The following is a 17,215-nucleotide window of genomic DNA, read 5'->3' on the forward strand; positions in this document are numbered from 1 at the left end:
GTGCTGGGGAGACCAGAGCCACCAGGAGCCCAGGACGAGCTAATTATTAATCTGGCCTCCTCCAGTCTTCCTCTCAGATGGCGGGTAATGAAACGATAGACCGCCTTCCACTAACTGGCCCTAGGGTGGGCAGGGCTGGCCCTGAGCTCCTTGAGCACTGCAGATGTTTCGCTTTCCAACTTGGAGAACAGGTTTCCAGATCTGTGCCTACGTACAAACCAGGGCTGGGCTGGGCTGGGCGGGGCAGGGCCAGGACAGGGGGGGACAGGGGCTGGCAGCCACCTTTGGAGAGCTCCCTTGGGCCCGCCCCCTGGCCCCGGCTCCCCGAGGAGCTGAGCAGTTTCAGTGAGGGCTGCTGGGGAGAGCTCTGCAGCCAGTGTGGGGCCGGACAGGCTGGACAAGCGGGACCTCTCCCTGGGAATTCCCAGCCACCAGCCAAGCTGCTGCTCAGGGTAGGTCACTGCCACTCATGGGCTTTTTTCTTTCTTCTGGCCCGTGGGCAGGCGATGAAGCCCTGGGCAGGAGCGGGGGAGATCCCTTTTAGGGAGCTTAGGACGGGAGCAGGGGGCGGCATTTGCAGGGCCCTGAGCCCTGTGGGCTCTTCATTCTTTGCAAACGGTTGGGAGTCGGGCGAAGCGGCCAAGCCCTCCAGGGAGCCAGGTTCTGAGCTGGGGGCTCAGTCAGTGCTGGCCTTTCTAAGGAAGCAGCTGAGCCTTGAGCAATACAAGGCAGCAGATGGGGGTTGGGGGAGTGAGAAATCTCTGAACTTGGTGTTTATAAGACGGTTGGTGCTTAGAGGAAAGTTCAGGGGCTGGGGCTGCCCTTTCCTAGGCTGGTTTCACCAGTTGTTTTTTATCTTGGGAAGTAAAAAGAAAGTGCTTTCTCGTCTAACAAGTTGTTTCTAATCATTCATTATAGGTGTAAGTTAGAAGGCAGATGCCCTCTCTTTTAGCAGAAGAGTTTAACAGGAGGCTGGGGAAATGATGATGAGGGGGATGAGGAAGAGGAGCAGAAGGAAGATGGTGGTGGTGGTGGTGGTGGTGTTGAGATGGTCGTGGTGATGACATAGACAACATGAAATAGAGTGTTCATGTAGGAGTCAGGAAGACCTGAGACCACATCTTGTCTTTGCCACATACGGACTGTGTGTTCTTGGGCAAGTCATTTAACTTCCAGGGTCCCCAGGCAACTTCCTAAGACTGAAATGATTAACCTGGTTTCCCTCCTCTGGAGTTCCCTACTGGGTCCAAACCAAAACAAACAATAACCAAACAAACACAAAAGAGAATAATAATGCCTGGAAGGGCAGTGTGATTGGTCATCCAGTCCAACCTCCTAATTTTATAATGGAAGAAAGTGAGGACCAGAGAGTGATCCATCGAGCTGGCCCTGGTCACACCAGCAGTAAGCGAGTCGGCTGGGATTCACACTCTTCTCGCACCACATTTGGAGATGAGAACGAGCAGTAGGAATCTGGAATCGGAAGCACAGGAGATGAGCCCTGGGAGGACGACGAATTAAGAAGAAACACACGTGGCAGGGTCAGAAACCCACGTCCGGCCCCTTTCCATGCTCTGCTGAAAACCCCAGAAGATCAGGGGAAGCTGTGGCTGGAATTCCAATAACAAACCGGACCCCACCCAGTATCTGTTCCCAGTCTGGGGCTTTATAAAGTGATTCTCCTTGAACTCATGCCCGCAAAGATGGCAGAGGGTGTTCACCTTTAAAAAACAAAATAAAACAAAAACAACCCTTACATTTTTAGAGCATTTTAAGGTTGAACTTTCTTCATAATGATAGCAGCTAGTATTTATATATAATAATATATATATATATATATATATATATATACCTTACAAATATTATCTCATTTGATCTTCACAACAACCCTGGGAGGAAGGTGCCATTATTATCATCCCCACTTTACAGATGGGGAAACTGAGGCATACAGAGGGGATTTACCCAGGCCAAGGGGCTAGTAAGTATCTGAGGCCAAATTTGAACTCAGGTCTTCCTGACTCCAGGCTCTATCCACCCTGCCACCAGCTGCCTCCCATAATCCTTGGAGATGATCAAATTGCGCACGTGTGAATGATTCCTATTTTACAGATCAGGAAACTGAGGCTCAAAGAGAGTAATTGGTTTGCTCAAGGAGTCCTTATCTTTTTTTTTCTTACTCTATTAGTCTGTTGCCTGTAGAAATTAGGAGGGGACCCAGGAGGCCAATCCTCCAGTTTGCTTAGGTGCTTTTACTCTGAATGCCACATGTGTATTCCAGTACTACGTGTTTTTGATGTATAACACTCTGCTGTGGAATTGAACTGAATTGGGAGGTTCTACCTTCTTGGTTCAAATTCCTAAGTTGCTGTCCAGAGACCTTACTAACCCTTCCTGTTGCAGGGGGAGAGGTGGAAGACTGGACACCACAGAATGTTGGTCCAGGCCTACAAAGGATCATGGGACCAAGGGTGTAGCTCCAGGAACTTTAGGCAAAGATTAGGGTAGAAGGTTTAGTCTGCTGAAACCAGTGGATGAACTAGACATCTGATTTCATTGGTACATGGAGCTCCTGATGAGGTAACTCCCTGTCTCACTGCAGGTTGGCACCTGCTTTTCCATTTGTAGTCAGAAAGTTGCCTGGGGCCCCAGAGGGAAGGGATTTTCTGGGGGCCACCCAGCCAGGGTCTTCCTGACTTACGGACCCCCTATCTATCTATCCACTGTGCTTCTCATGTCATCCTTTATATGGATTTTCATTGCTTTACACACATGGACACACACATGTTCTTACCTAACACATATACTTTTTCCTTGGTAATAAACAGAGCAACTAGGGGGCAAAGTGGATAGACATCTGGGCCTGCAAGACCTGAGTTCAAATCCAGCCTCAGTACTTCCCAGGACCTTGACCAGATGAATGTGGAGGAGAGGGGGTGGAATCTATTCCAAATATCAGAAAGAATTTGAGCAAAGAAAGAGTATGGGGGAGGGCAGGAAAATTTCAAGGACAAAGACCAGCCAAGTTGGACTAGAATGCAGAGAATGTAAAGAGGAATCATACGAAATAGAGCTGATTAAAATCTTGGTTTAATGTATGCTTCCCACCCCTCCAACACTGACCAGCAGCCACCCACCAGCTCTCCACCATGCGATCTAAGGACAGTCCTTGCGGTGTCATGGACAGAGTCCTGGGAGTCCTAAGATCCAGGGTTCTCGTCCCATTTCCCGTGTGACCTGGGACAAGTCAGTCCCCTTCTTTAGGGCCTCAGTTTCCTCATCTGTAAAATGAAGGGTTTGGATTACATGGTCTCTGAACTAGATTCAGGTTCTGTGGTCCTATTATAGTTTATAAATACAATTGGCAGCTGATGAATGAAGAAAATCGAGACCTTCCTGATGAGAGAATAAGGGCAGAGGGGGCCAGGCATGATAGCTGCCTTCAGGTATTAGAGAAACCATTCTGGGAAATACGAAGAACCAATTTTTATACAGGCCTTTGAAGTTTGCGAACTGTTTTCCATGCAATGATCTCATCAGGTTCTCAAAACACTTCATCGTGCAGGGAAAGAGCAGCTGTATTTAGAGACAGAGGACTTGAGTGCAAATCCCATCTTTGATACCACCTGTATGACTTTATGTTTTAGGGCTTCGATTTCCTCATCTGTCAAATAAGGGGTTTGGTCTTAGATGATCTCTAAGGCCCCTTCGCAGTCTAAATCTGTGCTCCTATATTTGCTCTGAAATGGGAGCCATTATTGTTCCCATTTTACAGAAAAGGAAACTGAGGCCCTAAACCAGGATAGATCTTCTTGATTCCAAGTCCAGGGCATTATCTATTCTACTCTACCATGCTGGGGCAGCTAAGGGCAGACATATTGCACAGAATACGAGGCCTGGAGTCAGGAAAACTCATTTTCATGAGTTTTAATCTGATCTCAGATTCTTACTAACTGTGTGACCCTGGGTAAGTCACTTAACCCTGTTTGCCTCATTTTCCTCTTCTGTAAAATGAACTGGAGAAGGAAATAGCAAATCACTTCAGGATTTTTGCCAAGAAAATCCCAAATGGGGTCACGGATAGTCAGACACAAGTGAAACAACTAAACGACAAATGCCACGTTGCCCAATTAAAGTTGTAGGAAGAAACGGGTTAATGTAGAAGAGAACCCGGGGAGTGGGAGAAGGGTGTTAGCTGCATTCGAGGAGGACGGAGCTAGGTGGAAGTTGTAAGGAGGAAAGTTTACATTTGATGTCACTGGGCTTACTGTGCTCATTGATCCTTAAGCGCTACATTGTCTAGGAAATCTCTCCTTTATCTGGGAAGCTGAGTCAGATGGCTCCACACCTGAAGTTTGGGAAGGAGGTCAGAAACGAGGCTGAAAGCCCACGGAATGCTTCTATTCCTGCCAGGTCCATAGCTCTCTCCAAATGTTGCTGCTCAACTCTCTCTCCCAAAGAGCCAAATACCTGACCGACCTTGCTCCCACCCTCCACGCCCTTCTTATGGGCCCAGCTCAGAGGAGCAGCTCTGATGGAAGAGAGCCCAACCTTAACAATTCACCCATCTTTAGTTCAATGCTGCCTGAGCCCAGGGGGATCCCCAATCTCCACTCCCCAATCCCTAATCCTTAATCACTTCAACTAGGTGTTAACAGTCATGTCCACACCCATCAATCAATCAACAAGTATTTATTAAAGGACTCCTGTGGATCAGGTACTGTGTTAAGCTCCAAGGACACAGGGAAACAATTCTTACATGTGCACTGATGAGCATTTATTAAGTGCCTATTGTGTTCTAGGAGTGAGAAAACAAAGAAAGGGGAAAGAATAATTCTTTTTGGTTCACTTGAGTCAAACTCTTCATGACCCCATTTGGGGGTTTTCTTGGCAGAGATACTGGAGTGGTTTGCCATTTCCTTCTCCAGCTCATCTTACAGATGAGGAAACTGAGGCAGATGGTTAGTTGACTCACCTAAGGTCACACAGCTAAGTAGGTGTCTAAGGCTGGATTTGGACTCAACAAAGATTCGTCTTCCTGATTCCGAGCCCAGCACACTATCCACTGCACCACCTAGCTGGGTTCAAATCCTTGCTCCGATACTTGCTGTTTGTGTGACCTTTGACAAGACCTCAGTAAAATGAGTGGGGGTTGGACCAGAGCTCCACTTAGATCTGAAGTCTCTTTCAAAACTTTAATCTGTGGTCCTAAATCTCTACCTCAGTGTCTTCCTCTGCAAAATAAGAGAACAAGACCTCTGATGCTGCCAGGAGTGTGGGCAGTGTCAGCTGCTCACTGTCACCTGCAGCGACCAGCAGAGCTATGATCCTAATTCACTGCTCTTTGTGCCTCAGTTTCCTCTTCTGAAATAATCAAGGTGTTGAACCTGAAGCCCTTTCCAGCTTGAAATCTATGTCCTTCTAGAAGGTGCAGATTCCTTTTGAAAAGTGAGCTGGGAATTGTTGAGCAAGTGTTATAAATGGTGCCCAGGGCAAGAAGCATCCGAGGTGCCCTAAAACCTGGGTAGTGGGGTGGGATACTACCTCTGGAGGAGGGGAGACAGACTCCAGGTCACTCCCTTGGTCTGAGGTTGCCGACGGGAGAGAGAATTCAGCCTGGGAAGGGGGAGGAGGGGGACAGAGTCAATCCCAAACAAGAGATGAACTGACAGTTCCCACATTCTGAGGGCTTTACAGTATTGAATTTTCTCCAGTTTGAGAGTTCTCACCATTTTGTGCCTTCCAGCAGGCACTTGTTATCATGTGGACAGTGCCTGCTCTGCCCAGGCCCTGCTAATTTATGGCCTGTTAACTCCTATTATTTCCTAAAGCTCTGGATTTATGAGGTGCTTCTGTTTTGTTTTGTGTTGTGGAAGTAGTTTGGCAGAGATAGACTTCCACCCAAAGAGGAGACAGGTAACTGTCAAGTCCTGAAGGCTTTGAAAAGATGTCAAGGTTAGGGTCTCTGCACCCACTTCTAAACTCAGCACCTGCTTTTCCTGCAAAAAAAGTGGATAATATTTCATAACCGTCCCCAAGGAAGGCTTGGTTGCACCAGGAGCCAGAACGGCCTAGCCCAGAATGTAAGGATGAGAGATGCTAGCTCGGGGGTGGGATGGGGTGCACCCAGGGCATGGGGAGGACCAGGGAAGCCGCTCAGACTCCTGATCTTGACTTCTATTCAAAGTCAGTTCTCAAGGTTCAGGGGTTGTCACTGGTCTCCCTCAGACGGCTCCAATAATTAAAATATATTAAGCACACAGGCACAGTGGGGAATGAGGGTGGGGTGGGACCTTCTGGCACCCAGTTCTGGATGGAAATCTGTTCTCCTGCCACTGCCAAGCTCTCTGACATCTGCCTGATCATCCCTTCGCTTCCTCTGGCGGGGAAACAAGAAAGTCCCTGATGAGCTCAGTCTCCTCAGGGCTGCCTTCTTGCCTGCACTGCATTCCCCAGGGAGGGGACACTGAGGGTGAAAAGGGGGCTTCGGAGAGCTGATCTAGATGAAAAAGATCCAGACCGAGTCTGCCAGGAGGCCATGGGGTCAGAATAGGGTAGTTACATAGTGGAAGAAAGGAAGGAAATGTACCAAGGCCAGAATAAGGTACTTGTGGAATGTCAGAGCTAGGAGGGGTCTTAGAGGAAATACAGTCAACCCCCCCTCATTCTAAATAAGGGGAAACTGAGGCCCAGTTCTGAAGACTCCAGCACACTGGTGCCTTGGTGTTCCAGTAAAGAGCTCACCCGCAGGTATAACTACTGGGGATAGTTCTGAGACAATCAAGTCGGCCACAGCTGTTGCAGGGGCTCTCCTCCTTCCTCCTTCCTTGACCAGCCCTCTGATTTCCTGGGTCCCTCTCAGTGCAGATCAGAGGCCCCTCCTCTGTCCGTTAGAGCTGCCTATGGCAGCCAGAGGCTGAGGGACTTGGCCAGATTCCCACGGCTGCGTGTTTCAGAGTCTAGACTTAAGGCCAGGACTTCTGAGCCCGGCTCTTAACTACGTCTGGCTCCTTTCCGTCTTTCCCTGGCCCTTTGCTGTCCACCTGGGTCCTGCTTCAAGAGCCTAGTTAGCATCGTTCCTGAAGGAATAGTAAACAATTGGCCCAAAGGGAAAACTCCACCTGGCCAGTGATTCTTGGAACAGGACAAAAGCGATCGGCCCAACCTGAGAATATTAGAGTTTCCTTTGTTTCTATTCTGTTGCTTTCAGGAATCAGGATGGGGAGATGTCCAGGAGCCTACTGGGCCAGTTCCCAACATTCGAGGCCTCAGGGCATTGTGTCTGACTGGGCCCTATAGGCAGGATTACGGGCAGCTGAGCCCCCCAGGCCTCTCACAGATTCCTGTTCCACCCCTTCCCAGAAGGAGACCCACCACCTGAAGCAGAGACTCTGTCTCCACCCTCCATTATCCTTCTGGCCTCAATCAGTGCCGGGGACCTCATTATGTTTGTCTTTCAAAACCCAAGGCAGACTTGTTCTTCCTCCTCCTCCTCTAAACTGGCTTAAAGTTCCAGGCCAGATTGTTCAGGATGGGGAGGATGTGCTCTTTCTCCCATTTGATTTTCTATCCCTCCATCTCCCCCTGGGCATGCCTTCCCACAGGTCTCCCATGCCTCAGTTTCCCTACTTCCTCACATCTACCTCATCAATTCCTTGGTTTCCTTCCGGTGAAGGTTGGGTGCCACCTTCTATGGGAAGCCTTTCCTGATTCTCTGCAGTCTGTAACACTCCCTCCTGGCACAATGCACATAGTAGGTGCTTAGCTTTACAGATTAAGAGCTATAGTTGAACATAGAGAGGCCATTTAGTCTCATCCCCTTATTTTGTTGTTGTTCAGTCACGTCTGACTCTTCGTGATCCCTTTTTGGGTTTTCTTGGCAGAGAAACGGTTTGCCGTTTCCTTCTCCAGTTCAGTTTACAGATGAGGAAACTAAGGCAAACAGGGTGAAGTGACTTGCCCAGAGTCACACAGCTAGTAAGCGTCTAAGGCTGAATTTGAACTCAGGTCTTTCTGACTCCAGGCCAGGGCTCTATCCACTGAGTCATCTAGCTGCCTCCCTGCCCCCTTATTTTACAGATGAGGAAACTGAGGCTCAGAGAAGCAAAGTGACTTATCCAAGGTCATACAGTGGCAAGAGCCCAATAAATGGCCACACAGTAAGAGGCATAACTGGGATTTGAAATCAGGTCTCTTGACTGCAGATTGAGCTCTCTTTTCCACTGTACCACAGTTCATAAATGCTGGTCGCATTGAATTGAGTTATACAAAGCCAGTGCTTCTTGAGATCCCAGACCTCAAGTAGCTAAGACCTCAATTAACCTGACTTCCTTGTGAACTGCCCTCGGGGATCAGGGAGCCCTGGCCCAGTGACTTCACCCCACCCCCGGGGTCAGCTCTCTGTCCAAGTGGCTGCCAGGAGTGTGAGCAGTGCCAGCCGCTCACTGTCACCTGCAGCGACCTGCAGAGCCCAGCAGGGCCCACGTGCTCTCTTAGTTAAGGGTAAAGGGGTCAAGGGAGAGCTACGTCCTGGAGGTGCATCTTTTTTAAAAGCTTATTCTCGTCTCTCTGTCTCTTTCTGTCTCTGTCTGTCTCTGTCTGTGTCTCTCTTCTCCCTCTTCCTACCTCCATCATTCTCTCCCTCACTTTCCATTACTCCCTCCCTCTCCCTTCTCTGTCTCCTTTTCCTTCTTGTTCTTCTCTCTCTCTCTCTCTCTCTCTCTCTCTCTCTCCCTTTCTCTCTCTCTCCTTTTCTCTCTCCCCCCCCATCTCTGCCTAAAAACATCTCTTCCTCTCCCATCCTGGAGACAAAAGGCCATCAAGTCACTGGAGGAGATGTTTTTCCCCCCGAACAATTTCATTCCTTTTGTCGGTGAGTCTCCAGAGATGAGCATTGTAGAGACAGACATTTTTGGCATTCACTTTTTCTTTAAGGCTAAATTTCATTTAATTCCTGCTCTGTCTGATTTGAAGTCTCTACGTTTCCCAGAACTGAGAGAAGTCAGGGGGAAGCATTTGAGTCTCCAAGCTCGGGTAATTTATGGAATTTAGATAATGCCAGGCAAGTGGACGCTCAGACTGCAATTAGAAGGCAGGGTAATTTAAGTCATTTGCTGTGTTTTACAATTAGCTGTTGGGGCATCTGATTAGAGATCCTATTTGGGCATGTCATAGGGATGGCTAGGAGACTGGAGAGGGTGGTGGTGGTGTATAAATGTTCCTGAAAGCATTACTAGCCTCCCTCTTCCCTCTCCAGCTCATGGTTTCAGATGAATAAATCTGGGCTTGGACCATGGTCTCCGTGGATTCAGTTTAAGTATTTATCAGGGGCACTTGAGTTCAAATCCAGCCTTAGACCAGAAGTCAGGAAGATTCATCTTCCTGAGTTCAAATCTGGCCTCAGATGCTTCCTAGCTGTGTGACCCTGGGCAAGTCACTTGACCCTGTTTGCCTCAGTTTCCTCATCTGTAAAATGAACTGGAGAAGGAAATGACAAACTGTTCTAGTATTTTTGACAAGAAAACCCCAAATGGGGTCTTGAAGAGTGTCAACTCAACAACAACAACAACAAAAAGGTGCCAGACAATGTTAGATGCTAAGAATACGAAGAAGGAAAAAAATGTACCTGCCCTCAAAGACTTTCTTTTTTTCTGGGGGACAGATGTCAGCTGATAGATATATTGTGAAAGCTGACTTTGCTACAAGGCTTTGAGGTTGTTCTTCTTGTCTGTCCTTCGTTCTGAAAGAGGACCATGACATAGGGAGGCTTTATATCATTAGGGAAAGAGTTCAAGTCCTTCCTTTACTATACTCCCTGGGTTTCAGTTCCCTTATCTGTAAATGAGGAAGTTGGACTAAATGACCTTTGAGTCCCTTTCCAGCTTTAGACTATGATCCTTTGATTTCATTTCAACCTCACAAGAAGCTGCAAAGCCGGCGGATATGACAGATATTATACCCATTTATAGATGAGAAAACCGAGGGAAGGGAAGGAGGGTTTTGCTGTTTCCATGCCTGGAAGACTCTCCCCTTTTTACTACTGACCTCCCTATGTTCTTTTAAATCTTAATAGAAGTCCCACCTTCTATCTGAAGCCTTCTTAACTCCAGTGCCTTCCCTCTGTTAATGATTTCCTATTTATCTTGTACATATCTTGCTTTATATATATGTGTGTTTGTGTGTTGTCTCCTTCATTTGATTGTGAGCTCGCTGAGGGCTGGGGCTATCTTTTACCTCTTTTGTATTCCCAGCACTTAGAACCATGCCTGGCACATAATAGAAGCTTAATAAATGTTTATTGACTAACTGACAGAAATATACACTGTACAATAGGTACAAAATAAGGCAAAGGAATTTCAAGTAGGAGGGATCACTAAAAATTGGGGAATACAAAAAGGACCCATTTGGAAGGTAGTAGCTGGGTCAGGCTTTGAAAGGAACTAAAGAGGTGGAGGTTAGAAGGGATGCCTTCCTGGCATAGGGCACAGCCAGGACAAAGCCAGGGAGGTAAGAGATGGAATAATATGCATAGGGAACAGGTAGTAGTAAGCCAATCTGTTTGAATTGTTGAGTACCTTAAAGGGAATATTATGAAAAAAAAACATGAATGGGAGGGAGGAGGCAGATTGTTGTGGCTAAGTTGTGTCTGACTCTTCCTAACCCCATTTAGGGTTTTCTTGGCAAAGGTACCGGAGTGGTTTGCCATTTCCTTCTCCAGTTCATTTTACAGATGAGGAAACTGAGGCGGTTAGGGTTAAGTGACTTACCCAGGGTCACACAGCTAGGAAGTGTCTGATGAATCTTCCTGACTTCAGGATGGCATTCTATCCAAGTTGCCACCTAGCTGCTCCCAGACAGATCCCAGAGGGCTCTAAATGGCAATTAGAGAATTTTGTATTGTATCCTCATCAAGAACTCTGGTATGATCTTTGTTTCAGGTATATCTATTTGGCAGTTATATGGATGACGGATTAGAGAGCAGAGAGACTGGAAGCAGGGAGACTGATCAGGAGGTTATTACATAGTTCAGGCAAGAAATGATGAGAATACAAATCAAAGTGGTAGAGGTAGAGGGGAGAAAAAGGACAGGCACAGAGGGACAGAATTTGGCAGCTGATGGGGTATGCAGAATGAAGGCAAGGAAAAGTCAAGGATGCGTCCAAGGTTGTCGAGCTGTCCCCCTAAAAATAGGGACATTAGAAGGAGGGGGAAAGTGTTTTCTATTTTGGACACATTGAGTTTGAAATGCTTGTGGGACACTGAGGCAAAGATGTCCAGCAAGGTTTGGTAGTGCAAGACTGGAGCTGGGGAGAGATAACGGGAGTCACCTGAATACAGCTATTCATTGAATTCATGGGAACTGGTGAGGTTATGAAGAGAGAGAGAAAGAGAGAGAGAGGGAGAGAGAGAGAGAGAGAGACAGAGACAGAGAGAGAGAGAGAGAGAGAGAGAGAGAGACAGAGAGAAAGAGAGAGACAGAGAGACAGAGAGACAGAGAGAGAGGAGAAGGTCCAAGACAGAGCACTGGGTAATGCCTGTCCCTGGTGGGCAGGAGCAAATTGATAAGCCTAGCCAAGGGAATCAGGGAGCTAATCAATCAATCCCCATTTATTTAGCTTTTGGTATGGGCCAGACACTGTGTCGGATATACAAAAACAAAAAGGAAACCGTTCTCGAGGATCTTACATTCTGTTGGGGGAGATGTAAAATCCAAAATCAATTAACAGCTACATAAATAATTGTATACAAAATAAATGTAAACTAAGAGAGAGCAGTGGCACAGACATTAAGGGAAACGATCTCTGGAGCCATCTGGGTCCAGTGGCACGACATAGATCAGGACAACTGGAGATGGCCCAGGGTGCAGTGGGAGACCTTGGCCTTTTTAAGCTAAGGTTTTTCCTACATCTCCGTTGCTCATTCAGTGATTTAGTGATTCAGTGCTCATAGAGTGCTGCCTCAGTCAAACCGAGGCCTGGGAAAGGCCTTAGCTTCAAAAGGTCAAGGTCTGCCACTGCATCCTGGGCCATCTCCAGACATCTTGATCTGTATCTCATCACTGGACCCAGATGGCTTTGGAGGAGAAAGTGAGGCTGGTGACTGCACAGATCTCCCTCACTCAAATCCAATTCATATGCAAGTCATGGCATCACCTTCCTGATATCATGGTCCTCTTCAAGAACAAAGGACAGATAACAAGGGAAATGATCTGGGTCAGACATTTTTAACTTGGGGCCTATGAACTTGCTTTAAAAATATTTTAACAAATATTTCACTATAACCATTTTCCTTTGTAATCTGATATGTTTTATTTTATGCATTAAAAAATGTGATTCTGAGGAGGGATCCATAGGCTTCGCTGTCCACTGCCCATGGGGTCCATGATCAAAAGAAGATGAGGGCTTCAGAGCCTTTCATCTAAGAAGAGGCAGACAACAGCATCAAAAACTGCAGAGAGAATCTTAGGACTATTTAGTCCAAACTGACGTTGAGCAGGGATCCCTTCTATATCCCATGGCATCAATGGTCCTCCAGCCTCTTCCTGAAGACTTCCAGGGGAGCCCACGTCCTCACGTTGAGGCAGCTCGTTCTGCTTCTGGACAGCTTTCCTCATTAGGAAGCCTTTCCTGACAAGTCCATGCTCAATGAACTGGGAGCCAGGACTCTGGGTTTGGTTCATTCCACTGGTGGGCTCTTTAATCTTGGTGAAATCCCCTAGGCTTCTCAGGTACATACCCGACCTGAATCACAAGGGCAACAAGCTTGTCCAGATACAGTGTGAAGACACTGATACGTTATAACAGGCTGGTTTTAAGTAACCTCATGGATTCCTTATTCGCTTGATTCATTTACTCCATTCGAATTCATTCATTTACACCATTCACATTATTCACTGAACTCTGCTCATTCATTCAATTACTCCAATTCTTCATTTCATTACCCCAATCTTCATTCCTTTTTTCACCCTACTCATTCATTATTTCATTCAATCACTTCATTTCCTCATTCATTTGCTCACTCCATTTACTTTTACCTTCGTTCATTTATAGAATTGTTTACTCTCAGAGCTGGCTAGCGAGTATCACCCATTCCTGAAATATGATTGTCCTCTCCATCACGCTGTAACAGGTGGCCACCCAGCCTCCTCTTAAAGACCTTCCATTACATAGGAACTCCCTACCTTCTGAGGTGACCCATTCCAATGTTTGGATAACTGTAATTGCTAGGAGAGTTTTCCTGACCTCAAGTCTAAATTTTTTTCTTTGTAACGTCTATCTATTGTTCCTAGTCATGCCCTTGTTGAAGAAGTAGAGAGGATTTAGGAGCAGGTACAGTTTAGACTCAGTGGTCTCTTCGGTCCTTCTAACTCAAAAAGATTTTGTGATTCTCTTGACGTGATTAAAAGATTTGTCTTTCAGATGTATTATTTAATTTGATTATAGTAACATCCTTCTTAGGAAAGAGGTCAGGGGCTATCTCCCACCTTCACAGGAGGAGACAGACACAGAAAGTTTGCCCTAGTGACTGAGCTAGGAACAAGTTCTCCAGAATCCAGTGTATTGTCCACAGCCTTGAATTTCCCCTCCCATCATAGTATAGTAGAAATCAAATTCCATCTCTGCTTCTGCCTATTTCTGTGACCTTAGACAAGTCACTTAGACTTTCTGTAGCTGATCTGTAAAATCAAGGGGCTGGACTACTTGTCATTCAAGGTCCCTTCCTGGTCTAGATTTAAGTAGGTGTTACAGTGGATAGGACACTGAATTCAGAGTCAGGAAGGATTGAGTCCAAATGTGCCCTCAGACACTATGTGACCCTGGGCAAGTCACTTAACCTCTACCCGACTAAGTTTCCTTTTCTGTAAAATGGAGATGATGGCACTTACCTTCCCGACCTGTTGTGGGCATCGAATGCAATAATACTTGTACAGTGTTTTGTAAATCTTGAAGTGATTTATATACATATATACATGCACATATATGTATGCATATGTACTAGCTATTATTATCATTATTGTTATTGTTGCTACAGCTGGGTTCTGCTTGTTATGGCTACTCATTATTTCTAGTCCTTTTTGGGAGATTTGTTTTTTTGAGGCAATTGGGGTTAAGTGACTTGCCCAGAGTCACATAGTTAGTGAGTGTTATGTGTCTGAGGCCGGATTTGAACTCAGGTCCTCCTGACTCCGGGGCCTGTGCACTATCCACTGCACCACCTAGCTGCCCCTCTAGTCTATCTATTGTTCCTAGGCATGCCCTTGTTGGAGAAGTAGAGGGGATTTGGGGGCAAATACGGTTTAGCCTCAATGACCTCTGGAGTCTCTCTGATTCGAAGGTTTTTGTGATTCTATTGATGGTGTTCAGTTGTGCTGACTCTTTGTGACCCCATCTGGGATTTTCTTGGCAAAGACACTGGAGTGGTTTTGCCATTTCCTTGTCCAGCTCATTTTACAGATGAGGAAACTGAGGCAAACAGGGGGAAGTGACTTGCCCAGGATCATACAACTAGTGTCCGAGATCAGATTTGAACCCAGGTCTTCTGACTCCAAGACTGGAAGCTCAATCTACTGCACCTACCTGCCCATGTTCCATTGATTAGGATATGATTAAAATATTCACTTTTCACGTTACTGAATTTGGTCACTGTACCATCCCTATAAGGGGTCTGGAAGAAGAAGGATAGGACAATGAAACAGAACTGGTCAAAAAACCCTGGAGAGACCCCTGAACCAGGGAGGGATTTAGGATTGAAAGGGATCTTGGAGATAGATCATTTTAAATCCAACCCTGTCAATTTACAAATGGGGAAACCAAGACCTGAAGAGAGGAAATGATTTGACCAAACTCACACAGGTTACATAGGTAGTGGAATCGGGATTTGAATCCAAAGCCTGGGACTCCAGCTGTACCACTGCACTGGGCAGGAGATGAGCCCCAGGTTAGGGCTCAGTAGCTTCCAGGCGTGGAAAACCTTTCCACCCTCTCCGACACTGGCTGTAGTTTCCTTCCGCCCCTCCGCTCTTTGTTTGTGTATCCTCAAGAGCTCAAAGATACAATAAACAGCCAGATGGGAATAAATGAGGCATGGGCGCCCCGAGATCTTCACGGCAAAACTGTGACTAACGAAGCTGATGTGTTTCCGTCTGATGTGTCCGAGCTTTTGATAGCGAAGATTCAAAGCTGGAGCAGAGGCGAGATTGCATTTCTCATTTCTGCTGTTTACCAAAGCCCACCACTGGCTGAAACGCACAGCGGGGAGCCTCGGCTCCGCGAGCTGCCCATTAGCCGCTAGCAAGAATACAGAGAAGAAATTAACACCCGGACAATTCATCAGAGTCTGTCTCGTTTGACTGGTCCCTGAAAGACAGCCTGCTGGGGCAAGGTGACTGGACCCCCCACCCCCCAAGCGAGGTGACGATCAGGTGCGGATGAATTTGCCTGATTGTCTAGCAAATGCCAAAGACAAAGACTCCCTCCCTTCCCCCTGCCCCCAGCAAAAAAGGGAAAGCCTGGCAGGCTTGTTTTCCAGTTTGATGCATCTGAGAGGGAAGAAAAAGTCCTGTACGCTTTTCAACCCGGGCAGGTTTGTCTCCAGGAGGGACAAGGGCTCCTGCTCTGACTGCTCCCCTCCCTCCTTCGCCTTGGGCAAGATCCAACCAGGGAAGGCAAGGTTATTCCCAGGCAAGCCAGGCTTTTGGCCAAAAAAAAAAAAGAAAAAGAAAAGAAAGAAAGTGCATTTGGCTTTGCTGCCCAGTGCATAACTTAGGGTGGGTAAGGTGGGGAGCTGCCCAGGGTACCAGAGTAAGAGGGGCACAATAAGAGACATTTACTAATATGATTTAATTAAATGTATATTTATTCTATATGTATATACTTTAAATATATGTCCAAATATCTAAATATTTGTGTATGTATATGTAGTTGTATATGTATATCTGTGTATATGTTTGTATGTATGTGTATATATATATATATATATATGCCCATATACACCTATGCTTTAAGTGGCCAGAAATCCCACTCTCCATTTATTTATTTCAATCTAATAAGAGTAAGGGCAGCTAGGTGGCACAGTAGATAGAGTGAGGGGCCTGGAGTCAGGAAAACCTGAGTTCAAAACTGGCCTGAGACACTTACTAGCTGTCTAACTCTGGGCAAGTCACTTAATTCAATTTGCCTCAGTTTCCTTATCTGTAAAATGACCCGGAGAAGAAAATGGCAAACCACTCCATTGTCTTGGCCAAGGAAACCCCAAATGGGGTTTGGACATGACTGAAATGACTAAATAACAATAGCAAGAAGAGTTAATTAAGCATTCACCTTGTGCTAGACACTATGCAAAGACAAAAACAGAGCAGCCCAGATTTGGAAGAGCTTACATTTGATTTGGTAGGGGGTGGGGCATGCAAGATGTACACAAGTAAATCAATACAGTTTATAGGAAAGAATACAGAGTAATTTCAAATGGGAGTGTGTGCTGTGGGGGAGGGGCCAGGATCTGATGGAACAACTTGACTTGGCTTAGTCTCTGCCCTGTGAGTTGGCAGAAAATCAGGAGTGTAAGTATTTTTTTTTTTTTTGTTTCCCATTTGATGGAGTCAGAGCTATAACTAAGGTAGGGCCACTGGAACCTTGCCCCTGGGCCCTGACATCTAGAGAGGATACTCCTTCCCAGAAGAGATGCTTTTTCCTGGTGGTGTCCAGGGACTGTCGGCCCCATGCCTTACACCTTATAGATTTCTGGGGGCATATGCCTTGGCATAGGAGCAAATGTAGCCCTGACCTCTTGATTGGTCCCACTTTCAGGGTACCATTGTCTTGGTGTTCCCCTTCTGGGGCCCACTTCCTCTCCCAGCCCCCGAAACTACACAAGAAGTATGTCAAGGATTCTTTGGGAAAACAAACCACCCCTTCTCCTAGTAAAACTCTACTCTCTGTCAGACTGTCCTTTGCACTGTCTCTGGACCTCAGTTCCCCCAGATGTAAAATTAGAATGTTTCCAGGCTTTCAAGCCTAAGCTTATGATTCTAGGATCCACCTTTCCTGACCTGCCACAACCGTTTTTGCCCGAGGTAAAAATTATTCCTAATTACAACCCAAGGAAAGGAAGGAAAGGAAAACATAGAAAATGCTCTGAGTTTATTCAGAGATGAATGTTATCAGCTATCTCTCCTGAAGCTGAGCACAGCCTATGTTTCCCCAGCCTGACTTCTGGTTTA

At 46.5% G+C, this 17,215-nt stretch overlaps 1 protein-coding gene across 2 annotated transcripts in view; it reads left to right on the plus strand.

Moving 5' to 3' along the window:
* Positions 1-331: 331 nt before the first annotated feature.
* The window catches only part of PLCH2 (phospholipase C eta 2), a 336,561-nt gene continuing 319,677 nt past the window's right edge, over positions 332-17,215 (plus strand). For both annotated transcript variants that reach the window (XM_027855536.1, XM_027855535.1), the window contains exon 1: positions 332-452. The gene's annotated coding sequence lies outside the window, so the exon portion shown is untranslated. The remainder of the gene's footprint in view (positions 453-17,215) is intronic.

The sequence above is a fragment of the Vombatus ursinus genome, unplaced genomic scaffold (assembly GCF_900497805.2).
Source record: "Vombatus ursinus unplaced genomic scaffold, bare-nosed wombat genome assembly UNPS02010822.1, whole genome shotgun sequence".
Taxonomy (NCBI): domain Eukaryota; kingdom Metazoa; phylum Chordata; class Mammalia; order Diprotodontia; family Vombatidae; genus Vombatus; species Vombatus ursinus.